This window comes from Aphis gossypii, chromosome 2 (genome assembly GCF_020184175.1).
Source record: "Aphis gossypii isolate Hap1 chromosome 2, ASM2018417v2, whole genome shotgun sequence".
Taxonomy (NCBI): domain Eukaryota; kingdom Metazoa; phylum Arthropoda; class Insecta; order Hemiptera; family Aphididae; genus Aphis; species Aphis gossypii.
This window is the reverse complement of record NC_065531.1, coordinates 42,851,781-42,867,060: the sequence shown is the minus strand read 5'-3', so window position 1 is coordinate 42,867,060 and position 15,280 is coordinate 42,851,781. Positions and strand designations below refer to the sequence as shown.

The window sequence follows — 15,280 nt, the reverse complement described above, 5'->3', positions numbered from 1 at the left end:
GAAAATGACGATATTAGAATAGTTTCAGGTATGGGGCTACAGCACTGTGACCCCCCGATAACAGACCTATGCTATATCCCAAAATTTACTTCAGATATCACATTAACACCAAAATGTGTAGAGGCAATGTTCAGAAATCTACCATTAAATCAGATAAACAAATTCTGTTACTTTCAATGTGTAAAACAACAAGAAAATGAAGAAATAATAATTAAGCAAATTGGGGTAAATACCTTTGCAATTACAAATCCACAGCCAACTTTAATGATTAGGAAATCAAACAAAAACAAATACACCGAAACACAGAAACTAAAAATAAACTATACACAACCAGGTCTAATAAAAATTTCCTTGCCCTGCAACTACGAGCTTTTAAGGAACGGGAAAATACTCATTCCAAAAATGTTTCCATGCGAACTTAGCAACTTAAATAAATTTACTATACACAGAATATTACCAACGTCCTGGACAAACATAAAGTCTTTAAAAATAGGTCACGAAGCACAGAAAGATCAAAATATATTCTTCTCCAATTTAAGCGAAATATTAAACGAAAATTGGACTAAAGAAATTCCAAATTACCATATTACTAGACAGTTAAAAGATCCCGAAGAATATTTCAAAAAGGTCATCTTAGAAAAAATGCCGCAACCACTACTCAACGACTTCATAGGTGACGTAATTTATTTAACATGGTTAACAACGCTGACCATAGCAATAGTATTTTTAGCATTCAAATTATTCCCAGTCCTAATAAAAATAGATTTACTAAATCCCCCACCAATACCAGCAAGGATATAAAAAAAAAAAAGAACATCACCTTATATCGTAACGAATTAACATAAATTATATAAAAAAAAAAAAAAAAACAAGCTACAAAAACAACATACACACTCATGCAACACACATAATATACATAAATATTTACAGATGAACGACATCGAAAAATTCGATCAAAAAAAAAAGATACAGAAATTAAAAAATGCAATAAAAAGGGTAAAAGGAAACATAAAAAGAATTGAAAACGGGATCAATCCTGAAAACAGACACCAACAGAGAAGACAGAAGAAGAATAAACAAAAAATTGAGGAAAAAATCCGAGAGGGTTTCGAAAACCTTGTAAAATTCATCGAGTCCCTAGAATAGTACCTATCCTTGATATATAAAAAAAAAATAAAACTACATAACAAATAGCAATAAAACATTAAATACAATAATATAAATCGTATTATCTTTTCCCCCTCTTAACGCACAAGTCTAATACAACTTGAGTTCATAATATGTAAGTATTTTTTTTTAAATAAGTAATTTAGTATAATCTTAGCAAAACCACTAACCTAGAAATAAGACATTAGTTTTAAATAAAAAAAAAATATATACAAACTGAAATAGCATAGTATCATATCATATATAAAAAAAAAGAATGTATTCTCATCGACAACTATTTATGAGCCAACGAGACACAAAAGTACAAAACCATCAGAGACAAGGGAAAAACTTAATATTTTTTTTTCAAAGTAGACAATCAGCATTAAACCAATAATATTACAAACGAACAACAAATTAATTTTACATATGAAGAAAAAAAAACACAGTACACGAATATAACATTGAAGATCCCATGTATATCAATAAGATTACAAAATAAAATTTATAAATATAAATAATTTATATGACGGGAAGCAGAATATAGCATGTTCACTGCCACCCCAGAACCGTGATCGTCAATCGTCACTAGTACCTTAATAGAAATATCCTTATAAATAACTCGGCCATAAGGACACGACTTCAATAGTTACCATGGCCATTCAAAAACTACAGAACATACAGAGGACAAGTAATCTATAAAGAAATAAAAACAACAATTATTGCTTTTTGTCTGAATAAAAATATTAAGTCTTAAACCGAGAAAATTCTCTAAGAAGCCAATTGCCACCACAGAGAAGGACCAATCAACAAGACAGTTATAACATATAGGAACGTATTAAATATAATTAATTATTAATGGGATAAAACTAACAGATAAGCATAATTTATAGTCAATGAAAAAAAAAAAAAAAAAAAAAAAAAAAAATAGTAACCTAGTTATAATATAGTATAGTAATTAACATAGTATTAAGAAATTCTTAATGTATTCTTAAAAAATGAGGGCATTTTTTTAAAAAAAACAACGGGGACTGTCGTATATTGTAGACAGTCGTCCAAATTATTACTTAATATGTATAAAGAAAAATATTTTTAAATAAAACACGGGAGAGGCCGGTGAAGCAAAATGTGCTGAGGCGACAAGACAAATTTTGTATATAAGACCGCCGTACGCACGGGCAGGGGGAGTCCGGCTGTCGCTGAGTGAGTCGGCGAGAGTGTAGGTACGACGATCGCACGTGTGAAACGGCGGTTGTAGTACGGACTAAATTAATAGAATTTTTGATTGTTTATTTTATGTTTTTGAGTTTAATAAAAAGTGTTTCCGTCCAGGACAACCCGAGTTGGATATCATTTAAGTCTTCCTTGCGTTCCTACCTTTATATAGGAAACAGCGCCGAGATATACGTACCACGGGTATAGGTAATCTTCGAGTCGTTTCCACTATAAAGGAGCGAAGAATCGACAAGCGCACACCATCGTACCTCGTTAGTTAACAGTGCCATTCTAATTCATTTTAGAGAGTGTCATTAACTAAAGAGTACGAGGGTAAGGCATAGTTGATTTACCGCAAACCCATCGTACCTCCCTAGTTAACAGTGCCATTCTAATTCATTTTAGAGAGTGTCATTAACTAGAGAATACGGGGGTAAAACTTACCTAGTTGGTTATACCGCGTATACTGAAATACCGGTATACCACACTACCTATATCAATATTTGATATCAAACTATATTTTTTTTATAACTGTAAAAATGCTTTAAAAGTCTTATATAGCTTAGTCAGATACCTTTATCATAATAGTATATTTTTCAGACTTGACAAATTTTTGATTTATAAAATTTCCCAAGGTTTTCAAGATAATAAAAAATTGTATAAAAAATTATAAAAATGTCAACCTAATACTTAATATATATGTTATTGATTTTTCACATATCAAATAAGGTTGGACAATAGTTCTATATCTAACTTTTCTGTATGCTAAAGTAAGACAAAAACAAAGCTCCAACTTATTGCAAACACAAAGCATGAAAATCGCATATTTAAAAAAAACATTGTGATGTATATATATTACGTATATTATGCATACATACATATAATATATGTGTATATTTTATAACGTTCTTCTAATTGTAGTACGAACATTACAAAGTTCTAGCATTAATGCATGTTTTTTGTATGTGAAAAAATACAGGTCTTTAGATCAAGAGGTTCTAGAATGAAAAAAAAAATTTACCTTTTTACATCACTTATATATTTTTTTTTTTATTGTCATAACTTAATCTCACTGCATCTCACTCATTTTCCAACAGGAAAAATAAAAATGACGGCGATCTAAATTAAATTTTTCTTCTACTACATCCATGAATTTTAAATATATACGTCTCCTATTGACTATATGTTAGGTTAGTAGGTTACTATTCATGGTTTTTGGTATTTTATTCTTTCTTTATAAAATTTTTAAAAATCCGTGATCTGTGTCAATAAAATATTAAACACTTGAATAATTAATTAAATTATAATTAACTTAATTTAATATAATTTATCATAAATTATTAAATTTTATGATCGACTTTACACAGTTCTTTACTAGTAGGCAGTAGATACTACAGTTTAACTATTAATATATTTTAATTAGTTTAGCAATCGTTTACATCCTGTCAGTAATTAGTTTACTCGACTAAAAATTAAGATTTAATAGCTAATATGATTTTAATATATTAATTTATTGTTATTACTTTAGTTTGTGTTTATTATATTAAAGTTTTAATAAATCATTAAATCCTTATTCTAATAGTTTTTATTTTATTCTTTGTTACAAATATACTAAAAATATACCAAGGATCTCATTATTACAGTATTATTAATCTTACTGTAACTTAATAGGAAAATAATAATTAACCAGAGTAGTGGATAATTAAAAGTTATATAAACGTTGAATTATAATATTTTGTTTAAGACAAAATGCTTGGAATTAATAATTTAACTAATCACAACTTTTCATAAGCTTAAATAAATAACATGAAATCTGAATTGTAAATAAATAATTATCATTGTTAAAATTTCCGTTTAAACTATGGTATTTTAACTCAAATCTAATAAAATATTTTAATGCTGACTCAAAAATGTAGAAGTAGGTACAGGATGAAAAATTAAAATAAACAATTAAATTTCGTCATTGAACTATTAAAAATTATCAATTTATAGAACAATTTTTTTTATGAAATAATAGTGGAATAAAAATAGATTATAATTCAATTAGCATATTAGAAAAACACGGAATATAATATGTTAGTTTTAATATTTTTAATGTTTGGTTAATTCTTTTAAAAAACATTATTTCTACAATGAATTTTAATTTAAGAAAATGTTTAAGTATAAAACCCCGATTAATATCTTGATAGACACGTATCAAATAAAATGAGGTATAATAGCAAACTAAGTCATATGTCATTTAATTATAAATATACAAGGAAGGTTGTTTTTGATATTAGGTTATATTTATTCGGAAATACAGTAATAACATGAAAGCTTCAAATGACTTATATTTTTTTAAGTTCCTGAATCAGAAAAATGTTAGTCCTCTAAATCCCCCTTTTTACTTCGTTGCTTTGCGAATATATAATTTACATAAGTGTCAAAATAAGTAGCAACTATGTTATAACTTGTTTATATGTTATTTTAAAATAAAAATTACCGCTATAGTAATGTATACAAATTACAAATACTGTGTGTATAGACAAATATATTGCAAGATGATTCACCAATAGTATGCTCTACCCCATGTTTAAAAAATGTTTTCCTTTATAATAATGACATTAATTATACACCGACAATTTTTACAAATTATAAAATGTCAATAAATTAGTATTAATGAATAATCGGTACAATTTTCTCATCAATAACCAACATCTACCAAATATATCACATGGACCATCAACCATAGACCTATTATTTTTAGTACACGAATTTAAACAACACAATAGTTAAGTACAAGTTGGAATTTTTATTTAAACACATTAACATTTTCAAAAATATAATCTACTTAAAAATGTACAGTAAAAAGTAATTCTCAAACAAAAAAAGAGAGTTGATATCACCATAGAACACTTTTTAAATAAAATACAAAATCTAAATATTTTAAAACATTATCATTACTTAAAAACTGCAGTTACTTAAGAATTCAAAAAGACGAATTTGAAAATAAATATCATAGGTATTAAAGAACTTAGTGAATCACCCTGTACTTTATATTATGTACATACACACTGTACTAAACTGAAAAATGATCGGATTGAAGATAAAGCATGTACGTACATTTTTTTAATAATCGAAAAAAAACATCATCGACGGATTACTTAATTTTATTTATTATTTTCACGATAAATAATCTAATTCATTCAAACGAGCGCATAAACAATACAAACGTTAAAAAAATAAAAAATAAATCTCACGATCAAATATTTTTAATATGCAAAAGACGAGCACTTGCACACGTACCTACCGTTATTTACAAAATACAAACATTCTAAAGAGTTCTATTTTATATATTTTAATCTCCAGAGTTTGTATTATAACAATGCTCTCTAGATATGGCCGCATTACCTATCTCATCTATTTAAACAAACACTTTAAATGAAGTAAAACATAAAATCTTGTATACATAATGATCCCTCTAAAAACATCTTACGACATTATCTTAAAAACACGTAGGTAATGGTTTACTATAATTTATCCTCCACCATACCTATACATAAATATTCCTTTACTACTTCATATACATCAATTTTTCATTACAAGCATCCTTATTTACGATATAAACTAAGTATTTTTAACACTCATCCTAAATACATTATCAATATTACACATTATCCGTCGTCTACAACTTAAAATCGTTGACAATTTGATAGGTACACTTAATTTTATTTAAACCAAGTATAATTAAATATTAATTATAACAATAATTATACCATTAAAACAAATACAAAAAAGCTAATATATAATAAGTGTCAGATTATAAATACGTATTACATAATCAAATTTGCGGTCAATATTGTAATTTTATTTTTCACCGATAAACTTTATGTTTGGACCATATTCAAATTAATTATTACTTATCAACTTAAAACGTGCATTATGTAACGTTTAAACAAAAATTAAACATTTCTTTAATTCAAAATTTGGCTAGGTCATTTGTAAATAAAAGCACAAAAATTTTATTTGGGTCATGTAGTTTAATCATTAATTAATTATTAATTTCCACAGTTATTATACATGTAGTACACAACATATAGACTGGCTATATCATATTATTATTAAGTTATTTCATCTAAGTTAACAGGAAATACTTATTTCATTCCCAGCGATATTATTACACGGAAATAAGCAAACATATTAAGCACTTTAAGTGGTTTGATCGGATTAAACGGAGACAAGGAGTTATTAACAAAAAAATATTATTATTTAGTAAAACGCAAATCGTAATATTATATAACGAATATAATACGCCATTATTGTCATAACTTTTAAATCAAAATCGAGTATTGTTAACATAATACAAGAAAATAATGGAATCTATCGTTTACGAGACTTTTCATTATATTTCTATAATATTCGTACTTTTAATACATTATTATAGTCTTTTCATAACGGTTTATCAATTAAATAATGATTATTGTACCCGGTGGTCTTTACAACGAAACGTATGGATGATGCAGGTATAATAATATTTAACGAGTTTTCCAACTTGAATGCTTTACGAAACTTTCGATCGTTCAAGACACGATGGTACTATGTAACTATAGTCAAGAATATATATTCACTGCAAATTAAATAAGTCATATTGCTTATTAGTTATTACTTATTAGTTATTACTAAATAGTATTACTGTTTAATCATCAAAATGATAGATGTTAAAGCGCACGTAGTCATAAAAAATGTATTATAACCGAATCAAATATCCGTTTTAAAACAATATAGTTTTATAATATTATACTTACACGCGATTATTGAATAACTGGTGTTGAACTTTTTTATAATTTATCACACCGTACATCAAATCATTAAATATAATCATTTATTAAAATTATGCGAGGTTGATGGTAGTAGACACATAAATGGAGTTTGAAAAAACAATTCCTGCGACGAACGGTGAGCGATAATAATAATATATAATATACCTATGTAATAATGTGTCAGCCGTCGAAAATCATACGAATAATTTTTTTTCATCACTATAGAAATCTGACGTTAATATTCAGAACAACCGGAACAGAGAAGCGTTTATTGACCCTATGATGAAATGACTATAAGTTACTTCATTTTTTACGTGTACCATCAAGTAGCGCAATCACAAATATTATCGGATGGTCCATTGTGTTATGTACGCGCAGAACCGCCTAAAACGAAATATTCGTATTGGTATTGTTTTTTCGCTTTACGAAGATAAAGAAGCGAATCATTTGGATTGGCATAATAATATTACTATTATATCACAATTCACAACATGAACTGTTTGCTATAGTGAATAATAAAATTGTGTGACAAAAGAAATCTCGGCCATCTCGTGGGCAAATACAGTGGTTTTTCTTTAGGTTAGATTAAATGTTACGTTCGATGATCGCACTTAAGCACTTGACATTGGTGAATGCAAATCAATAATTACAGTGACGACAAAACTAGACGTGCAAGTCCGATAGTAATATACACAGTGAGAGGAGTACAAAAATTGAATGCAAAACGCGTGGTACTAATGCCGTCAATGCCTGCACCAAATAAACCCCCCCCCCCACCATCCTATCAACCGAGTCGCCCACAGTAATCCTGGCGAGTTCGAGTTTTTTTTTTAATTGAAGCATCCTGCAGGACCCGACCAATCCACCGCGGAAAGAAATAATCATATGTGCGACGAGAGACTGAGAGAGTGAGAGAGAAATACTGTTTCGTTTTATATTTTTTATAACACAATATAATATAATATCATATTATATTGTCGTAATGATTGAACTGGTAGAAAGGGAGCGGTGACCGAACTATATGGAGGCGATGAGAAAAATATTTTTGTATACCTACGATAACGCATTACAAACGCGCGTATGTGGGGGGAAATTAAATTTTTTATTTGTTCATCAAATTGTATTCGATTTATAGTCTGTAGATTAGTATAAATGGAGAGAAACGCATTATCATCGATTAGTTTCACGATTAATTAAAAACTTATATCCGAACGGAATATACATACAATTCATAAATTATGATTGTACATAATATTATATAGATACATTATGGACTATACCACTAAGGTATTCGCAAAAACTGGACGTTTAACAATCGGAATCGGGTATCATTAATATTGAAACGGAAAGCGATAAAACTAAAAAAGACATTTACCTGATCGTCGTTGCGTGCGAATAACAATGTATAAAAATGAAAAAATAATCCGTTTTTGTTTCTTTACTCGCTGCACTAAACGATTGCCCTTTTCACTAAGTAACGATTTCGTGCAACGTCTAGATTAAAACAAGAATAATTTTCAATAACAGGTGTCCAAAATTCTAAAAATGAATATCGTTTCACATCACGCTTGTCGACAAGATTCCAATAAATGTGTATATACATTATACACGCACAATGTGCTTTTTATGAATATTTTCAAACCTAACAACGTTAGAGATAATTTAGCATCTGTTTTTATGTAATATACAATTATCGCTATATTATTCATTTGAAATATAAATTCATTCACAGCTTAGCACAAATTACTAACAAAGTATAGTTTAATACAATTATCATATTATTTTTTATTCAATGGTGAAATTATGTACATCAGTTAACTCGTCCGAAAACATTAAGCCAAAAATTTAATATCCTCATTGTATTTCTGAGTTCAGGAAATAATGAAAAAGCAACAAAAACTTTTAACCTTTTTTATGTTATCATTATTATAGTATAAAGGGTGTGTGAGATTAAAAAAGGTTGCATTTTGTGGGGAAACGTGACAGCGTGAAAAATCTCTATTAAAACACGTACATAGATAATAAATGTTTTTTGCTTACGAATCTGTTTATTCAAATTTAAGCCTTAAAAAATATAAAATCTCTTAAAATTAAACTAAGTGCTTAGATACATTATACCTACTCACTTTTCTTAATTAAAAATCTATACAATGAATAATTTGAAAAATGCTACAAAGAATCTATATTCTTATCCTATATCTACCTATTTTAAATTTAATTTCAACAATTTCTTATAAAATATTTTATTTCATGAATTTTTTAGAGAACATAAAATCGTGTTTCAATGTTATTAATTTAAGGATACGCACAGTAAATATGATGAACAACCGACTGTTTTAAAAAATAATGTACATTAGGATACAATGAAATAAACCCGGGTCCAGACGCTATACACATAATGCAATATTAATTCTACTGCAGCCGAGTCCGTTTATAACGAATTTGTTAAAATATTTATCTCTATCCTTTCCAAACTAAAATAAAATTGATAATATACACTATATCAGTGGATTTGACTTACGTCCTTTTGACGATAAGTGTATAGGGCGTAGGTAATAGCACAGTATTATTGTGGGCGTGTGCACAATAATACTATAAAAGCGTGTTGGTATAAGCACGCCGAGCACATTTTCTTGACACAGAAAATTTGTTACACTATCAATTTTACCCAACCAAAAGCCACTAACGCTTTCAAAAGAAATTGCTGTACATAATTCATAACTGAACGATAAAATATAAGTATTATTTATATATATATAGCGTAGAAGGTATAACTATAGAATAGATTAAATGGTATACCACACACAACCGGATGATTAAAGAACGCGAAATTTGTTATCTTAACGTTTATTGTGTGCGGGCTACACGATTAAATAACACTTAAAACATCACGTCTGATATTTTACAGAACTATAATACAAGTGTTCAACTTAACTTTATTAGACATCCCAAGCGATCTGGACAAATTCGATACAGATTTCAGTAATATTTCTCTAGATAAAAAAATACAGGCATTATAACGATTGGCGGTATCTTGCAATTTTAAACATCATACCTACTTATAAAATTAGCGATATGTGTATTTTAGTATTCATACGTAAATATACTTTATTGTTACTGTGTAAATAAAAATCATTAAAACAAAATTCAAGCAGGTATACACAGTATTGATAATCAGTTGAATTTATGGATTCAGTGTATCGAGTGAGAGTGATCTGGTCGAAAATCTAGAAGCCGTAAGTCTATATTATAGTGATCAAAATGTAATAAAATCGAAATATAATACGGTCGAAAATATTTTTAAAAAATGTTTAGTTTAGTGTTTTAAAAATGAGCTATTATTATGTAATTAAAAAAAAAATTATGTATATTAAATATTGGGCTGTTCTTCTCAAGTACTCCAATAAATCATTACCTGGATCATCTATGAGCTTTTATTGCACCTCTTTTAAACTTTTATTGTGGAATTATTAGAATTGAACTATTATCTTATATACCTACTATACCTAAACTATTATCATTTGTAATAAGGTGGTACGTTTGTCAACTTTGCTTCTACCGAGAAACCAATTCAATCATAAAAAATTTAAACCATATTTATTAAATATTTGGCCATATGATTTTCGACTAAAAAATGATTCAATCATATGTCATATCGATCATTAAACCTTCAACCAAATGACTCGCAGCCACTATATTATATCATAGTGTACACATATATTATATTCGTATCATATGCGTATAAATGTAACACAGCGGTAGCGACATAAATTCGAACTAATCGAACTGTATAATAAATTTCGATAGCAATATTAACAACGTGCGGAGGATGACTGACAAGTAGAATTACGAAAAGAAATCACGATAATAGAACTATATTATATGGTCACATTTAAATTAAATAAAAACGAATCTAATCTGTAGAAGTATTAAAAATCGAACAATTCATTGAACATTGAATGACAAAATATCAGTGTACGCACGCTTAACAAATCATGATCGAAACGCCTCGTGGGATATCTGTAACGATATAATATTAAAATATTATACATATTTCAAAAAACATTATGCGAACACTGTAGCAGTCAGTTGAAAGTTAAACACGTCAACGGAGAAAACTTTAAAATAAACCTATGTAGTGGGTACAGAAGAACCAAGTTTTCGAACAGTAATTCGAACTCCGGCGATTAATCGGTGCGTAATGTATAACATTTCGTTCACGCAGTCTTCTTTTGTATTTTATGTGAGCCAAAAATGTTAAAAACACTGTAACGACTAACGATGGCATCACGAAAGCCCGTCAAAACAAAAAAAAATTCGTTCATTGAATTTAAGAAGCGAAAAGTAGGTTTGTAAATTTATAACACAGACAAACAATAAATGTGTATATCGTGTGTGTATCAAAAATAATATCGTGTAAAACTTAATATAGGTACGGAATACGTATTATGTTTTTATACATAATATGTACATGTGGCAAATTGTTACAACATATCATATGCAAATACATATTAAATAATTCCATTGTTATCAATGTAATTATATCTTTTTTTATGATCTTCAACTCGTATAATCACAATATTTTTCTTTTAAGTCACGCATAACACCTGCTATGTCCTCCCTATACTCTATAGTGTAATCAAAAATTAATTCTGATACCACAAAACACTGATGAAAATTATTTTTCAAAAAAAAAAACTAATACGGCCAATGGGTTTACAGTTGCGGCCCTGTTTCTCTCGATAATATTATTATTAACGAGATGAATAATTATTGCACGGAAGGGTAGTATAATATTGTGCCGGTGAAACTAAACTAGCTATAGGTACATGACGTCTACGTTATTAATTTAATTCGAAACTAAACAAGACATTTTTTATTGAAATAATTTTGTGTAGAAAATAGCGATTGAAACAAAAACGTACACACAGACTGTTTCCCTAAAACATTCGGTCGTCGTCTGAAAAAAATAAAATAACTTCTCTCGGCAATGTTTCGACATGCCACACAACGACAACAACGATTGTGATTAGAAGACGAAATAAGATTAACATGTTGCGAAAAACTCAGAGCATACTAGTGGCCAACCGACATAAAACCGATTGCCTCCCATCCTTGTCACATTGTACACCTTCGATGATCGGATATTATTAAAAATTATTATAAGCGAGGTCACATCCCGAAAAAGTTCACAATAGTTGCAAACTACGAAGAATTGAGTAGTAGCTCATAAACATAACTAAAATGTATTACATAAATACATGAATTTATGTACACACAATAATATTGTATCGAGTGATATAACTATACACAGTCAAGTTTACAGCAATATCTATTTAATATAACAAACGTACAACTATATATAATTCTATGTATTGAGTTTAATAGAAAAAACACTTCAGTTCTACATAATCATAATATAATAACGATAAACATCACTCTACAACGTACGCAGATGTGTAGTTTCTATTCGTCGTCAATATAATTATTTTAGCAATCGTCTTAGTTTCATTTCTAGTCCACGATAAATCACTAATAGTCAAGCGTTGAGAACGAGTTACGACTCGGAAATTATTATAATATTAATCGATTTCGACGTTTGAATCTTTTATAGGAACATATCCTATGACCGTCGGTAGCTGTCTATAAACCCTTTCCGATCGCTATAAAACGTACGGAACGACGGCGGGAGTGGATTCGTACATAAATCGCCTAAGCTCTCGACTTCAGGACCCGAGAAATCGGCCCGTACGGCACACCGATGACGCGTCGCCGTCGAGGGGGCGCGCTGCTAATTCGCCGAAAGCTCGACGGACGCGACTACAGTCGACACAGGTGTACATCATAAGAGGCGGTTTACCTGTTGGTAACCGAACCGAACGATTATGATATCATTATTATTATGCTTTGTGAACGAGTATTGGTGCCGATCGTCTGGCGAATCTCATCACGTGAGGCCATATCAATAAATTATATTATTACGGTATCAATTTACTATACGGTGATAACGAGCACGCAGACACGTGATACCACGTCGTTCGGTGGTCGTACGCGGTCTTCCAAATTCCCCGTAACGTATAAACGGTGGGGGCCTAACCACGAAAGCCGGGCCGACGATCAACACTCCCACCGCGTTTACACGTTGTCACGCGAAATTCAAAAGATGACTTCTCCGCGTACGAACGGGTTCCGTGATCGTATATTTCCGGGCGAGAGATTTGAATGTGCCGCGAACGCCGTCCGGTACGAAGTCTACACGAGATCGAACGTCCGAAAACGGCGTTAGAAACACGTGCGTTAAGCCAGCGAAACGTATACCACCGAACCGGTAACTAGTAACTACCACGTTTCTCCGTGAACATATTTTGAATAACCGTCGGCACCGGTCCGACGTTGCGAAAACAGAAACGATCTCCACACGCGATATCCGTACGCACGGGAGTCGGTCATGGAGGATCTACACGATTATGTAGTGGTGGATTGTAGGGTTGTACTACTGCAGTGGGTCGCTAACCCTACGCGATGGGTAACGGACGCGACCCGGCCGTCGCGTTCCGGCGAATCGTTTTTGTCGTTATACTCTGATCCTCTAAATCCTTTCAAACTTATAACCAAAAAATAAAAAAATTATAATAAAACACGTCATTACAAGTAAAAAAATATCGTGTCGACACGATCGCGGACCGCATTAAAATATTACGAGGACGACGAAACCAAATAATTAATAATAATTAAATAATATTATACAGGTACAATAACAATAATCATAACAATAGTAGTAGTAGTAGTAGAAGTAGTAATAAGGGTAGATGGTACTCACGGCAATTACGATAATAACAGAAATATTATGCGTTGATGCGACGATATCGTATCGAGCGGTTTACGCACGTGGTGCCGAGGGTGTCGGCGACCGGTGTAGCGGTTGAGTGTGGGCACACGGGCAAACGAACGCGACTGCTGCGGCGATGAGTCTACGACCGTTTACGTGGTGGCCGACGGTGGTAGTGTGCCGGTGGTGACGATGGCGGCGGCGGCGGCTGTAACGGCGGCGGCGGTAGTGTCGGTCGGTGGCGGCGGCGACGGTGGTGGTGGTGGTGGTAGTCGACGTGAACGCCGGCGGCGAGCTGCTGTTGCTGGCCGCTCTCGCTCCTGCCGCCGCCGTTGATTCTGTCACCGTCTCGGTCCGTGTGTGCGTGCGTGCGTGTACGTGTGTGTGTGTGTGTGTGTGCGCGCGCGCTGTTGTTTGGACGTGTGTGTGTGTGTGTACGTGTGTGCGCGCGCACGCTACGTGAAAAGATAATAATCACAACGACGTGGACGGTCCCTCGGCCGCCGCGCGTTTACGTGTGACGGTAACGTTCGGGCGAGCGTGCGCGCGCGCTGTTCACAGTCAGCGGGGGCAGGGGCGGCGGACTGGGTGAGAATCTGATCGGCTACTACCACGCGCGCACACACACACACACACACACACGCCATCGCGGCATACGGCACACACAATCGATAGCGACGGCGTGCGCGAGAACCGTCTGACGGAGATGACGGAGCGACAGACCTTTGCGGCCGCCAAACGCGCGGCGCAACAGACCTACCTCAACGGCGGTCGTGCCCATATAGGTACAACACCGGCTAATTTAATAAATTTTGATTTAAGTTTTTTTTTTTCTTTTGAGAGACGAGGAAAATATTAACGCGCGCATAATTATTATAATACAATTGGGGCGAGGACCACATACTAAGTTTAGTTTTGCGATCAAATCTTCTGTCTCCTTCCATTAAAACATCGCGAAAACGATCCCATTGTAGGTATGTGTGTGGGACGACACGATGTACGCAGACGATATCATTGTTGTATGATGTGCATTGTCTGCAGTGCGCCGGGTGACAATGATAATTGTTACATGTTATAATAAAAATATTAACAAAAATTTTGACGACAATACGTCGGAAAAAAAATATTATAGTACCTGTAAGTACAGCGCTGATGATTTCGCGACGCGTTTAGTTTCCAGTCATAAGTCTGTGCAAAGGAGTCAGTATGTGTGTGTGTGTGTTGTGAGAAAAGACTAAGGGTTCGTCGACCTCGCCGGATAGATTCAATTGCCCCTGTTGATATCTGTATA

General features: G+C 31.9%; 1 protein-coding gene across 1 annotated transcript in view; it reads right to left on the bottom strand.

Annotated features, from left to right (window-relative positions):
- Nucleotides 1-14,331, bottom strand: part of LOC114126943 ((11Z)-hexadec-11-enoyl-CoA conjugase-like) — a 52,402-nt gene extending 38,071 nt beyond the window's left edge. Inside the window, exon 1 of the mRNA XM_027990995.2 lies at nucleotides 13,981-14,331. The gene's annotated coding sequence lies outside the window, so the exon portion shown is untranslated. The remainder of the gene's footprint in view (nucleotides 1-13,980) is intronic.
- Between the last annotated feature and the right edge of the window lie 949 nt (nucleotides 14,332-15,280).